This window comes from Papio anubis, chromosome 10 (assembly GCF_008728515.1).
Source record: "Papio anubis isolate 15944 chromosome 10, Panubis1.0, whole genome shotgun sequence".
Lineage (NCBI taxonomy): Eukaryota > Metazoa > Chordata > Mammalia > Primates > Cercopithecidae > Papio > Papio anubis.
The window spans coordinates 50,604,047-50,617,015 of record NC_044985.1 but is presented as its reverse complement, the minus strand read 5'-3'; the positions used below and the strand labels follow the sequence as shown (position 1 = coordinate 50,617,015).

At 34.2% G+C, this 12,969-nt stretch overlaps 1 protein-coding gene across 3 annotated transcripts in view; it reads right to left on the bottom strand.

Moving 5' to 3' along the window:
• The window catches only part of XIRP2 (xin actin binding repeat containing 2), a 597,703-nt gene that overhangs the window by 361,417 nt on the left and 223,317 nt on the right, over positions 1–12,969 (bottom strand). Inside the window, exon 1 of one of the 3 annotated variants that reach the window (XM_021924351.2) lies at positions 3,830–4,083. The exons of the other annotated variants lie outside the window; for them this stretch is intronic. The gene's annotated coding sequence lies outside the window, so the exon portion shown is untranslated. Of the gene's footprint in view, positions 1–3,829; positions 4,084–12,969 lie in introns of those variants that run through there. 3 annotated transcript variants of the gene reach the window in all.

The window sequence follows — 12,969 nt, the reverse complement described above, 5'->3', positions numbered from 1 at the left end:
GATTTTAATTTTTTTCTAACCAATATAGTTAATTAGAAAGTCATTATCTGATAAGTATCCTGTTGTGTTGTACAAAGTTTTGGGGTTTGGGCATTTAAAGCCAAATTATAAATGCCTCCATATCTTAGTAGGGGGAAGAATATTGAGAGTATACATGACACTTTGATGTTTGTTTATTAAAAATTCTTGAGGATAGTCAAGTACATGTCTAAGATTCTGACAAGAACATTTTTTGGAGCTGGGATATCTTCAGTTTCACTTCGGAATGTAACCACAGTATTTATAAAACATAAAACCACAGTATTTATAAAAATAATGTAACCACAGTATTTTATAAATTTATAAATAAATGCATTAACATATAGTCCTGATGTAAATTTTATAAATTTTATAAAATGCTGTGTCTACATTCAGAAGTGATACAGAAGATAGTTACCAAAACTCACAATTGTTGCACCTAACACAGTTGGCATGTGTGTAAACACAGGCCTCAAGATAAAAATGAAAGTTGTATATGAAGAGGAAAAAATTCCTTCCCCAAGTTGCAACCAAGGAGGGTGTTCTCGGCATCTTAAGCATATCTAAAATAGAGTGACATCTTATTTTACTAATAATCTTCCCTCTTTTTAAAAAAAAGATAATCTTCCCTCTCTTAAAAAAAAGATAAGCTTATTGAAAGAGCAATGTAGCTGATTGTCCATAATTACTTGCTTGCATTTTCTCTTTACCCTTCCATAACTTGAATTCCAGCCTTGCTATGTTACTGAATTGACTCTCACAAATTCAAGCTAATCTCTGTTTTATAGTATTCTATAAACAATTTATAGTTCTTGTCTTATCGAAGCTCATAGTCCTTACATTTTTGTGCTGCTCTTCGAACCACAAGAACTATTTTGTGATGCAGCCTAATTGCTTTTATTTTAAAAATAATTTTGAAGAATGACTTGTAAATTTCCAGGCATTTGAATCACTCATCCTAATTTCTAAGTAATGCAAAGTGTCTACGCTTAAAATAAATGTATTAACTTATAGTCCTAATGTAAAGAGCAGAATGTTCTCTACTGATGCACCTGTGAATTCTTTCCACTGGAAGGGTTAACATCTAGTTGGCATAGTTTCATGAATAGTTCAGTATTCCCCAACAGTTTTTGATAATTTTTTATTAATATTCATACTGTATATTCTCACTTTGAAAAACCAGCTGTTGGTTGGTTGTGGAGGAAGTTACAACGACTTGCCAAAAACATTTTATAGAATAACTATTAGGCGTTCTTTCAGTCTATGTATGTATTGGATGAATCCTGTCAATAAATACATTCTTAATGTGAGAAAATATAATTTTAAAAATATGGTAATAGGGATTAAGCTCCTGCTACCCACAAATCTCTCAAATTCACCCAAAATGCTGTCTCATCTTTTCTATGTAGCTCACATTTACTTACAAAACTACTCCACTTTATAATTGTTCTAGCATATAGAGCAAACTTCAGTAGGAATATATGACTCACTCCTCTCTCCTCTTTTTTTTTTTTTTGAGACAAAGTCTGGCTCTGTCACCCAGGCTGGAGTGCAGTGGTGTGATCTCGGCTCACTGCAACCTCTGCCTCCCGGGTTCACACCATTCTCCTGCCTCAGCCTCCAGAGTAGCTGGGACTACAGGCACCCACCACCACGCCCGGCTAATTTTTTTGTATTTTTAGTAGAAACGGTGTTTCACCCTGTTCGCCAGGATGGTCTCGATCTCCTGACCTTGTGATCTGCCCGCCTGGGCCTCCCAAAGTGCTGGGATTACAGGCATGAGCCACCGCATCTGGCCCTCAATCCTATTTTCTGGGGAACATATTTTCTGCCTAGAGGCTCTCCTTGTCTGTGATAAGTTTATTATAAACCTTGAACTTTCCAAGGTTCTGGCTTCAAAGGACATAGGGTTGTGCCTCTTTAAGGTAAAATTGTAGAGCTGAGGGGCAGTATGCTTATTTGAAACTGATCTTAAACTAAACATATCAATGAAAGAATGATAAAAGAAAACAGATAATCTAAATTATAATATGTTCTGTTTTCCAAAAAAACATTTTTGAAGAATTTTTCTCCTTTGTTAATAGACATTTAAGTTACTCCATTCCAACTTACTTCATGTCATAACTTGCCAATTCATTAAGCTTCCCTAAATTTATGGCCATCTGTTGTTCTATTTTTGCTCAAGCAGAAGAATACAAAAAATGCACTCAACTTCATGGTGATTCATTTTGCACCTTACTCGACTGGCAGTTTCACAATTAAAATAAAACTTGTATTTTAGTAAATGGAATGATAGTCAATGGAGCATCACTCTGTCTTCTGTTGACTCCTGATCTGAACTCAACCTTTCTGCTGCCTAACTTGACCAATTACAGAGTCTTGATTGAGGAAGTTGGAGATGCCATTTTTTATTCCATTAAGTAGAAAGGAAAAGAGAAAAATGGAAAACAAATAAAGAAAAAGAAAAGGGGACAATAGAAAGAAGAAATGAAGAAACTGGATTTTTCCCCATAGTCTGCCTGAATTCTAAAATTAAGATCAACAGGTGACTTGCTCCAAACAAAATGCAAATATATTGGGAGAAGCAACACAGCATTAACAGTAATCTCTGACTAAAAGTTTGCATAAAGGGATCTAAGCAACACGCATAAGCTTTGGGCTCCTAAGGCATAAATGGTAAGACTAAGATTACCAAAGACCAACATTTTAGCTCACAATTTTGACTGAGTCAGGCTAAAATTTATTAGCAGCACAGTAAATAATAGTTCATTGGAGACCCTGCCTGAAGAAGAAAATACTTCATACCAGCAGATGTGGAATTCTTAAAACTAGGAAGTCTGAAAGCATTTGTGACCTAAACGGAGGGAATCATAAAAATAAAACGCATACGGTTTCTTACCATAAGAAATCTGATGTACATCTAGGCTGTCAGACTGAAGTAGAAATCATACAGCAGAAAATCTCTCCACTATAAGATATATTCCCCAAGCTGTTCTTCATTTTTAGTTATTCCTCTCACCTTCTATATCAACTTTGAAACCTCTGTTTGTGCCTTTGGTATCTCTAAGACAGCTTATCTGTTGTCTGGGCTTCAATCATGCAGACGGATCCATGTGTAGCCTTAATTTATCAGACTTATTTCAGATATCTGTTTCTGCTGGACCTTTAAATGTAGAATGTCAAATGAATTTGTGGTTCCTCTAGTCTTCCCAACAACTGTAGCTTAAAAAATTTTTTTGATCTTTATGCTCAGTTATTTAATTCAAAAGTAGAAGTTGTCATCATGATAATTCCAACTGTGGGGAATTCCTTTCAGCAATTACTTTACCCCTTTATGTTACTTCTACTATTATCTAAGTCCCTATCGAGCCAAACATGGATTCGTCCTGCTGCTTATCAAGACTTCAATGTTCATTTTCTTTCTCTTTCTGCTACCAGAAAAACATGTCCTAGAATATTCTTTGGCCAGTTAACTTCCCATGCAAAAACTACTAATTCTCCCCATGACTCACAGCATAAAACCCAGGCATTTTAAACTATGAAAAGTCTAGAGTACTGGTACTCAAACCTCTGCCACCCCACATAACCAATCAAATCTTGTTCTAAGTCTTCAGGGAGTGAATCCTCTATACCAGGAATGTGGGTGTTTTAGCATTACTTCTAAAACAAACTTAGTGGCTTAAAACAAAATAAATTTATTATTTTACAGTTTGGAGGCCAGATGTACAAATGAGTTTTAGGGAGCCAAGAGCAAGGGGTTAGCAGGGCCATTCCCCTTCTAGAGGCTGTTAGGAAGAATCTGTTTCCTCACCTTTCCCAGCTTCTAAAACTTCATTCCTTGTATTCCTTGGCTCAGGGCACCTTCCTTCAAGGCCAGAAGCACAACATTTTCAAATTGCTCTCTGCTCCATCCTCTCTCTGCCTTGTCCTCTCTGGTAAAGTCTCCTTTTGTCTCCCTCTTATAAGACATTTGTGCTTGCATGTAGGGCTTCTGAGATAATCCAAGAATATCTCTCCATCTCAAGATTCTTAATCACATCGGCAAAGTCCCATATAATGTAACATTCACAGATTCTGGGAATTAGAACATGGATATTTTTAGGGACTATTATTCAGCCTAACACAGCAGGTAACCGTTTCTATACTGTTTTCAAACAAACTTTTATGTATGTTGTATAGGTTCCCCTTGTGCCACCCTTATTCAAACCTTAAAAAACCTTTCTTCTTACCAATTAATAATACTATTAATTTTTGGGTAAAAATCATACAATGATTTATTTACAAATACTAAATAGCACCTAGACTCTTCAAATCAATGTATTAGGAGCTGTGTGGCATTAGAGAGGTGGCCTACCCTTCCCAAGCAAAAGTTTACTGAAGAAAAGAAATATGCATTGAATAAATACCAAAGAGGGAAGACATTATTTGTAGTGTTTATATATTGTGTTATAGTCAAAATATCCACTTACCTTCATTATTTTTTCCCTCAACCCTCTCTACTCAGGCTGTTTTCCCCAACATTCCACCAAAACTGCTCTTACCAAGGACCACAATGACATCTATGCTATATGGCCATTTTGTGTTTTTATTTTACTTGATTTTTTTACAACAGCAGTCAAGAATGTTCTGTTTCTATCTGTACTATTTCTGTATTAGAGTTTTCCAGAAATACAGAAGCAATAGGATATTCACATATCTATCTATCCAGCCATTCATCTAGAAAAGGGGGAAAGAGAGAGAAAGAGAATTCCTTCTTCCTTGGAGGTCTAGAAGTCTTGAACTGAGTGGACGAAGCTCACTCAAATTGTGGAGAATAATCTGCTTTACTCAAAGTCTACTGATTTAAATGTTAAAAATACATAAAATACACCCTTATGGCAACTTCTAGACTGGCGTTTGACCAAAACCTGGGTATGAGGACCTAGTCAAGTCAACACAACAGTAACCTCATAGTCTCATTCTCTTGCTTTCTCAAACACCATACTTGCCTAATTTTCCTATTTTTTCAGTTCCCATTCAGATGCTTTCCTAAATCTTCCTGTATAGCTATTTCTGCTTTAAGTTTTTGCAGGCTATAGCTCAGGTATAGACCTGGTATTATTTTATTTATTTTTTATCAGTACTCTCATGCTGTGAAAGCAAAAAGACACACTGAAGATTTAAAATAAAACTCTGTTTTTACCAGAAACACTATCTGGACAGCCCAGGGACTTCTGCTTTTGGGCAGGATATATTAACTCACAGAAGGCCAATTTCTGTAACAATTAGACCAGATATTTGATTTTAAAAAATCATAAATATATGTAAAATATATATATATAAAGACTGGATAGGCAACCATTCCAGGGAGAGGAGAGCCTTCCCCAGGTGAGCTGACAATCACAAGTTGTTTCTTGGTTGTTGTTTTTTGTCTGCCAATTCTGGCTGAGGATATAGATTAACCCATGCTTCTGTGCCAGAGCAAAAGGGAGCAAGCAAAATTTTAACAATAATGTGGGGTTGGGGTTAAAAACTGGAAAGTTGAGGGGCCTCATACATGGCCACTCTTCTCCATGGGAATTTGCTGGGTTCTGGGAGTAGGTGAGAAGCTAGAGATTTAGGTCAATAATGTCTAAATCTCAGAGTGAAATCTAGTTTCCTGGTACTTAGGAAGTAAAGATCTCTCATAGGAAATGGAGTTCTTAAGCTCACAGTCGGCTTTCCTCTTCGGACATTTGCTGGATTTTGAAATTGCATGGAGCTAGTTTAGAGATCTGGGACAGAAACTCTTGAAGGCAGTACTTGATCTCTTAGTCTTTCAGAGTTGAGGAGGCAGTTGAGAGAGATTTAAAATGCACAACTCCACTCTAGCTTATATTTGGATTAGGATGGTTAGCCCATTATCTTAATATGACTAACAATGGAGAGGCAGATACATACTGTAAGTCATAAAACAAACAAACAAACAAAAAAGAAATAGAGATTCCACATGATATCTTTTACAGAGTTAATGGGATGGTTGTATTCCTTGGCTGTGCCCCTTTCTCCACACCCAAAGCCAACAGTAGCAACCTCAAATTAATCTCTCTCTCTCTCATTGTTACCTCCCTTTAATTGTCATATCTCCTTCTCTGACTCTGACCTTCCTAAGTCTGTTTTATTACAGTACTGTGTTTACATTGGGTGGACTTGGATATTCCAAGATAATCTCCTCAATTCAATATCTTTAACCACCTGTTTCTTGTGTCACGTAAGTTAACATAGTGACAGGTTTGAGGATTAAAATATTAACACCTTTGGCTGGCCATCATGGTGTTTACCACAATTATAAACAGCTGACTTAAAAAAATCAATTTGGCAACCTTCATCTTTAACTCACCTTTCTGTTATTTGCGTTTAGTGCAATTATTGGGTCTTGCATCAATTACTTTACATTTAATCTATTATTGTTCTGCTTTTCCTATTTTTTCTCCCCTCTTGCTTTTCCTGTTTTTTGTTTGCTATTTTCTTATTTCATTTGCCATCTATCATAACAGAGCTTATACATTTTAAAATTTAAATTTCATTTAATTTATTCTTGGGATTTTACCATACATATTGAACTTTCTACTACTAAAATTATTTCTAGACACTTTATTTTAAAAAAATGTATCTGTTAAGCTTTGTGGCTTTGTGTGTTCTCAACTTTGCAATTACATCTATTATTTCTTCAAACATTCTTAGTATATAAAGGACTTTTGCTTACTTTTGCTTACTCTTGCACCTATTGTCTTCTTGTGTATTCAGTATTCTGTGTTTGTATGTCATTTCATCTTAATTGTAGTAGCCCAGTGGCCCTAACGTTTGGGAAACTTTCCTCCAGAAAAAGTACATGCTTCTCCTGCTGAAGCAGGTTTGGACCAGTTCAGTGATCTATGGGGTTCTTTAAATTTAGAATGAAAGGTAAGATAAAATATAATAAATGACTTGATAAAATCAACAGAAGTAAATAAGACTCCACAGAAACTTCTTTTATTCAAATATATTTATATTTCTTTATGAACTCATTGACTTTAATATCTTCAATATGTTTCAAACAGTTACAGTTTTATTATGTTGGGTAATGTCCATATTTTCAAAATATTGGCCAACAGTAACCTCTTTATAGGATTCCTATGTCCCCTTGACATAATGCTCTCAATTGTTTAAAACATATTTTCTTTTGGCCACTTTATATTATCCTACCCAGACCTACCTTGCATCTTCATTTACCCAATCATGACATTTCCATTGCTCACAGCAACTTGAGTTCTGAGAATGGTTCGTATTAGAAATCATAATTTAAGAGCTGAGGTTACATATTAGGTTTATGTTTGTTGGGGTCCTAGGTCACTTCAGTGTACAAAGTTTCAAAATAAACAGTTTTTTTTAAAAAAAATGTATGTTTCCTATTAATAGTTCCACTTACTTCTAACACTATGGGGTTTCTGTTTAATTTTCTTTGATTCAGTAATTGTTCTACTGTTTACTTATAGTGAAAATATTTCTAACAAAATGAATACATATTCTTTGTATAATAATCCAAAAATAATGATAAAATGATGCTAATACTAAAAATAAAACTACTAAAAATTTAATTAATAAAAATAAAACTACTGAATTTAGTTCAGTGTTTCCTGTATAGATATTTCTGCTTCTAGTATGCATTACAATAGGTATATATACTCAATTTACTTTGGTTTTAGAGTCACTTATAACTCATTCTGTGTGGCTGCGGAAATATTTATTGGATGTATGATTTGTTGCAGTTTATTTCAAATTCAAGGTGTTATCATTCCAACAGACAGTTCTATACTCTTAGAAAGTGTCAATTTTAGGTGTTGCTATTTAGATTCTGATGGAGAATGGTAGAAATCACCTCTATTGGTCTACTTTATGAGATGTGGCAAGAAAAAAAAAATCAGCAATTTAATCTCCAAAGCTCTGTATAAGTGTTTTATTTAGCCACTATCTGGTCTATCTGCCATGGTTACATGCTTGGTTATGTGCATAAGACTCATATGTATGAATTCAGGCTGGGCAAAACAACTGTCTTCTACATTCAGTTTCAAACAACATTAAAATCTACACGTTTTCACATATGCAATTACATTTTTACTTTGCAAAATCTGTTTTGATATTTATTTTTCTTGCTTTAATAACCTGAAAGTTCGTTTTTTTTTTTATAAGACATAACATTCCCTCACAGCCTTGATATATCTTGCTGTGCACTATTATGCCAAGGCTTGCAAATTTATACATTTAATTCCCAGATAGTATTATCATTTAGTATCTTTCAATTCTTTATTTTATTCCAGGGTGATTTTGAGGAAGATATCTAGTACCTTGAAATGCTATATTATTGCTAAGTCACTCTATACAAAAATGATTTTTGAAAATTTGCCTGAAATCCTATTTTGCATTTCATGATTCTGCAAATACATAACTAGAACCCTTTTGAATTACAGTCTAATGAAAAATTTCAATGTATCTATTACTAAAATGTTATACAAATTTAATCTTCTAAAAGTCAATTGAAATATTAGATAAACAGAATGTATCAAGAAGAAAGTAATTAAATTGTTAAAGCATTGTTACAAAAATGTATATGACTTATAACTTGAAATTGTCCTATTTGTAGAAAAAACTAGATTTTATAATTGTTACATACTGATAGCCACATTTTCTCTTTTAATTTGTGTTTTATCCTATATTTATAAAAATGTTTAGCTATTGATTTTGGTACACAAATGAAAAATTAGAAAAAAGAATGAATGACACAAATTAATAATTCTGTGTGTAGTAACTACATTTATCATTATGCAAAAAAATCATAAAATTATTTTTTAAATTAAACATTACATTCCTGTTTCATTATATATTTTACCTCTAAGACTTTATCCAAAGTTGCCTTTTTAAATCTCTAAAACAAACTTCACATATTTTGAAAAAAAAAAAAGAAAAACATTAAAATTATCAAATACTTTTTTAAATACCTCTAGCCTTAGGCAATTATTTATTTCCTGCTTATGTTCTATCATGAAGACAAAGTTGAATTTCTTTATAAGCTTGACACTATTTAGAAAAATAATTATTATTGGCTTTAAAATAGATAATTTGTGGAATTTTTAGCTGCATATATATATATAAGTTCATGGAGTCATTCTGTCCTTCTAGTTAGAAATACACACTCTGGCAAATTATTTAACTACAAGTTTTTTACCTAATTCTTGATACCCTAAGATATCTTAACACATTTGAAGATTCATTAATGTGTATAATGTGTTTTATGAACCGCAGCACCCAAACTTCTTAAGGAAACAGATCCTTTTTCTTTAAAACAAAGATGATCTCACATATAAAAGCAGAGTTGCTTACATATATACAAATTGAAATCTCAGTGTCAACACAATATCTCTTGCTAGACTAGGGTTCCTAGGTACATGTCCTCTGCCTCCTTGTCTTATGCAGCCTAGGCTTACTCTGAGTAGAGAATTACTTCATTTTGATCAATTTTCAATTACTTGAATATCTTGCCTTTAATAGCTAAATGCTCTCCTGGGTGTTCTGAGACAGCTTATCACAAAGCTCAAGGCCTCTCATGATGATGCCTCAAAGCCTCAGCTTTATTTTAAGGCTGTCTGAGGGGTTCCTGGCAATCCCAGAGGCAAAAATTCCAGAAGAGTGTGGAGACTTCACGCATATGTGGGCTTAGGTAACTCCAGGAGCAGAGGAAGAGGAAGAACTCAGCTACCTGTAAGATTATTGTCTCCTGATGAGAAGGAGGGGCCAATGCATGGTTTCAGAAGCTCCTGCTCTGATATGACAGTGATGAATGAATAATCAAGAAAGTTTTTTACACATAAGACTGCTACTTCTCCAGTTTTATTTCATCATGCCTTATGGGGTTTTGTAATTTCTTCGGAGTATATGGGTGGTAAAATTCATTTCCCCACACACCCCATTACCACAGCTGGTTAGGGTGGGTTTCTTCCAGATTTCAGCATCTCTTAGATATTTCAGGATATCATGGTCCCTGAAACGTCAAGAGGAAACTATAATTTTGAATCATCTCTGTTACATCAATACAAAACTTTGCAAATTTGGAACTATACTATCTACTATTTTATAAGTGGGAATATAATGCTGCTTCTCTTCCTGGAACAAGGAAGTACCTGTGGTAGATGGATGTGGATTTGAAACAAAAACAGGGCACCTGATACTTTCAGGGCATCTTACAGAAAAGATTAAAAAGTGCAGAAGTGTGATGCAGAAGCTAAACAGTGATTCAGTAATGATTCCTATCTCAAACAACAAAGTTGTTTTTTGAACTGAAACAGTTCAAAACAGTTCAGTTTTTTGAACTGAAACAGTTTAGGGTTATAACCTACATCAGTCCTAGACAATGGTGGAGAGGCAAAAAAAAAAAAAGAAGAAGAATCGAAAGAAAAAATTTAAGGATTTACCCACAACTGTCCTCATCTTGTTGATTCATTCCACCGTTTTTGTGTTCTATGTGCAGTCAATACTACACTGTAGAAAATAAAACCATAGATTCAGAATTTAAAATGAGACTTTGTCATTAACTACTTTTAAAAATCCTATGCAGAAAGAAAAAAGTTGACTGTGTTAATTATCTATTGTTGCATAGCAATTATTACCACAAATTTAGAAGCTTGAAATAACACACATTTATTATCTCACAGTTTTGGGGATACAGTTTAGCAAAATTCCCTGCATTCAGGTCTCACAAAGCTGCAGTCGGTCAGGGCTAATGGTACTAAGCATTGTGCTAGATACCAGAGATGAAAAAGCCAAACATAAATCAGTTTCTCCATGGATTATATAATATGGCAGAAAAGTATCACTTATGGAAAGGTGATTTCAATATAATGTCATTTAGGGCATAGAAAAGCTGGGATTTGGTGGCTGATTAGATGTGTAGAAAAATTCAGGGAACCTGTTAAGAAGGATACCTGGTGTGTTAGTCTAACTGTGTTGCTATAAAGGAATACCTGAGGCTGGGTAATTTATAAAGAAAAGAGGTTTATTTGGTTCACAGTTCTGCAGGCTGTACAAACATGGCACCAGCATCTTCTCAGCTTCTGGTGAGGCCTCAGGAAGCTGACAGTCATGGCAAAGGAGGAGTCAGCATATCATATGGCAAGTGAAGGAACAAAAGAAAGGGGAGATGGTGCCAGGCTCTTTTAAACAACTTGTGTGACATAATAGAGTGAGAACTCATTCATTACTGAAGGATAGCACCAAGTCATTCATGAGGGATCCACTCCCATGACCCAAACACATCCCACCAGGTCCTACCTCCAACAATGGGTATGACATTTCAACATGAAATTTGGAGGGGACAGATATTCAAACTGTATCACCAGGGTTTTGACTTAAGCAATTTTTTGGCTTGTATGCCATTCATTGATGTTGAATACACAGAAGTAAGAACAACAATGTGCTTATAAATATACTGTTTTAGGATAAGGTAATTATATTTTATTAATATCCATGTAGTAGTCTGTTTTATATTATACATTTACATGTAAATAAATATGGACCAGCATCATAAATATTTCTACTAGAGGAATATCTTGTTTCCCGTTGTTTATCCTTAATTAGCAATGTCATTCCCCTGACATGGCTGATTGAGCCAAGAGAAGCTATCCAACCCCAGAGGAACTAATCCATAAACTAATCTGAATTAATCAGATTGCCTTTTGAGAATTTGAACTAAGATATGCAGAAACTTAATAAGTTGCTAGCTGAGGTAATAGCAGATCATTAGAGTAAAAGTCCATGAACTCCAGCAGTTGAACTCCCTAGAGCTCTGTTGTTTTCCAGGCTTACTGACATTTAGTTGTTCTGTTTTTCTTTAAAATTGTAAAATACACATTTATAAAATAATAAATCCTTTTATCTCTGGCTGAGTAGATTTTTATTGCCTGCAAACAATTTTTCCTGCCTAAACTATGTTGAAGACCATTAATGTCTTTTGAAAATCAAAGACCAAGTCTTAGATTCCACCCCAGTATCATGGGATGAGTTGTATCTACCAGAATTTAAAAGCAGAAAAGTGATGTAGATTAAGAAGCTATCCTTGCTCTATCTGATTTCTTTTTTGTGGGTCTTTTGATTATGGCTTCATGTATATCCTAGTATTTTCATTAACAGCACACGTACACACACACACACACCTTGGTTTTCCCATCATATTACAAAATCCTGAAGGACTAGAAGTCCTTTTGTAGTCCTAGTGCACCAAGCATAAGTACTTAATTAATACTTGTTGGCTTTTTAACATTTTTATTTTTTCGTGTCACATTCCTAGAGAGGAATGTGGACTATTAAACCTAGAAGAAAACCAAATCTTACCTTAGAACATAAAGCAAGCACCATTATTATTATCAGATATCACTCAAGAAGGTATGTGATTGAATTATGACCATGGTATTTGAAATTATTAAGGGGGTCATGGAAGAGGTCAAGAATATCTATTTTTTAGTCTGCTGTTTCCTCAGGGGTTATACAAAAATTAAGAGATTTTTTTCTCTCCCAAGTATGATGTTTCTGTCACTTGTACTGTACAGAAACTTAGTTTTAGGGAATGCCCTAGAAAAGCCAGTAAATTACTGTGCACACTATGTCTTTATAACTTAGTATCGAATTAAGATAATAAAACCTAGAAATTCATGATTTAGAAAATCATACAAGTATTGATCCAAAATTCCTTTTCTCTACAAAGCATATTTATTACTTTATTTAGAAAATATTTATCAATATAGTCTAGCTACCAGGCACTGTGCTAGGAAGGGGTCCACTGTCGGAAATAAAATGCAAAACCTGACTTCAAAGAGTTTACAACCCACTGTAAATTTATGCATACATTTATAATAAATTTAAAATTTAAAAAATACCAAAAAAATCTATTGTGCAGAGTTTAGAAAT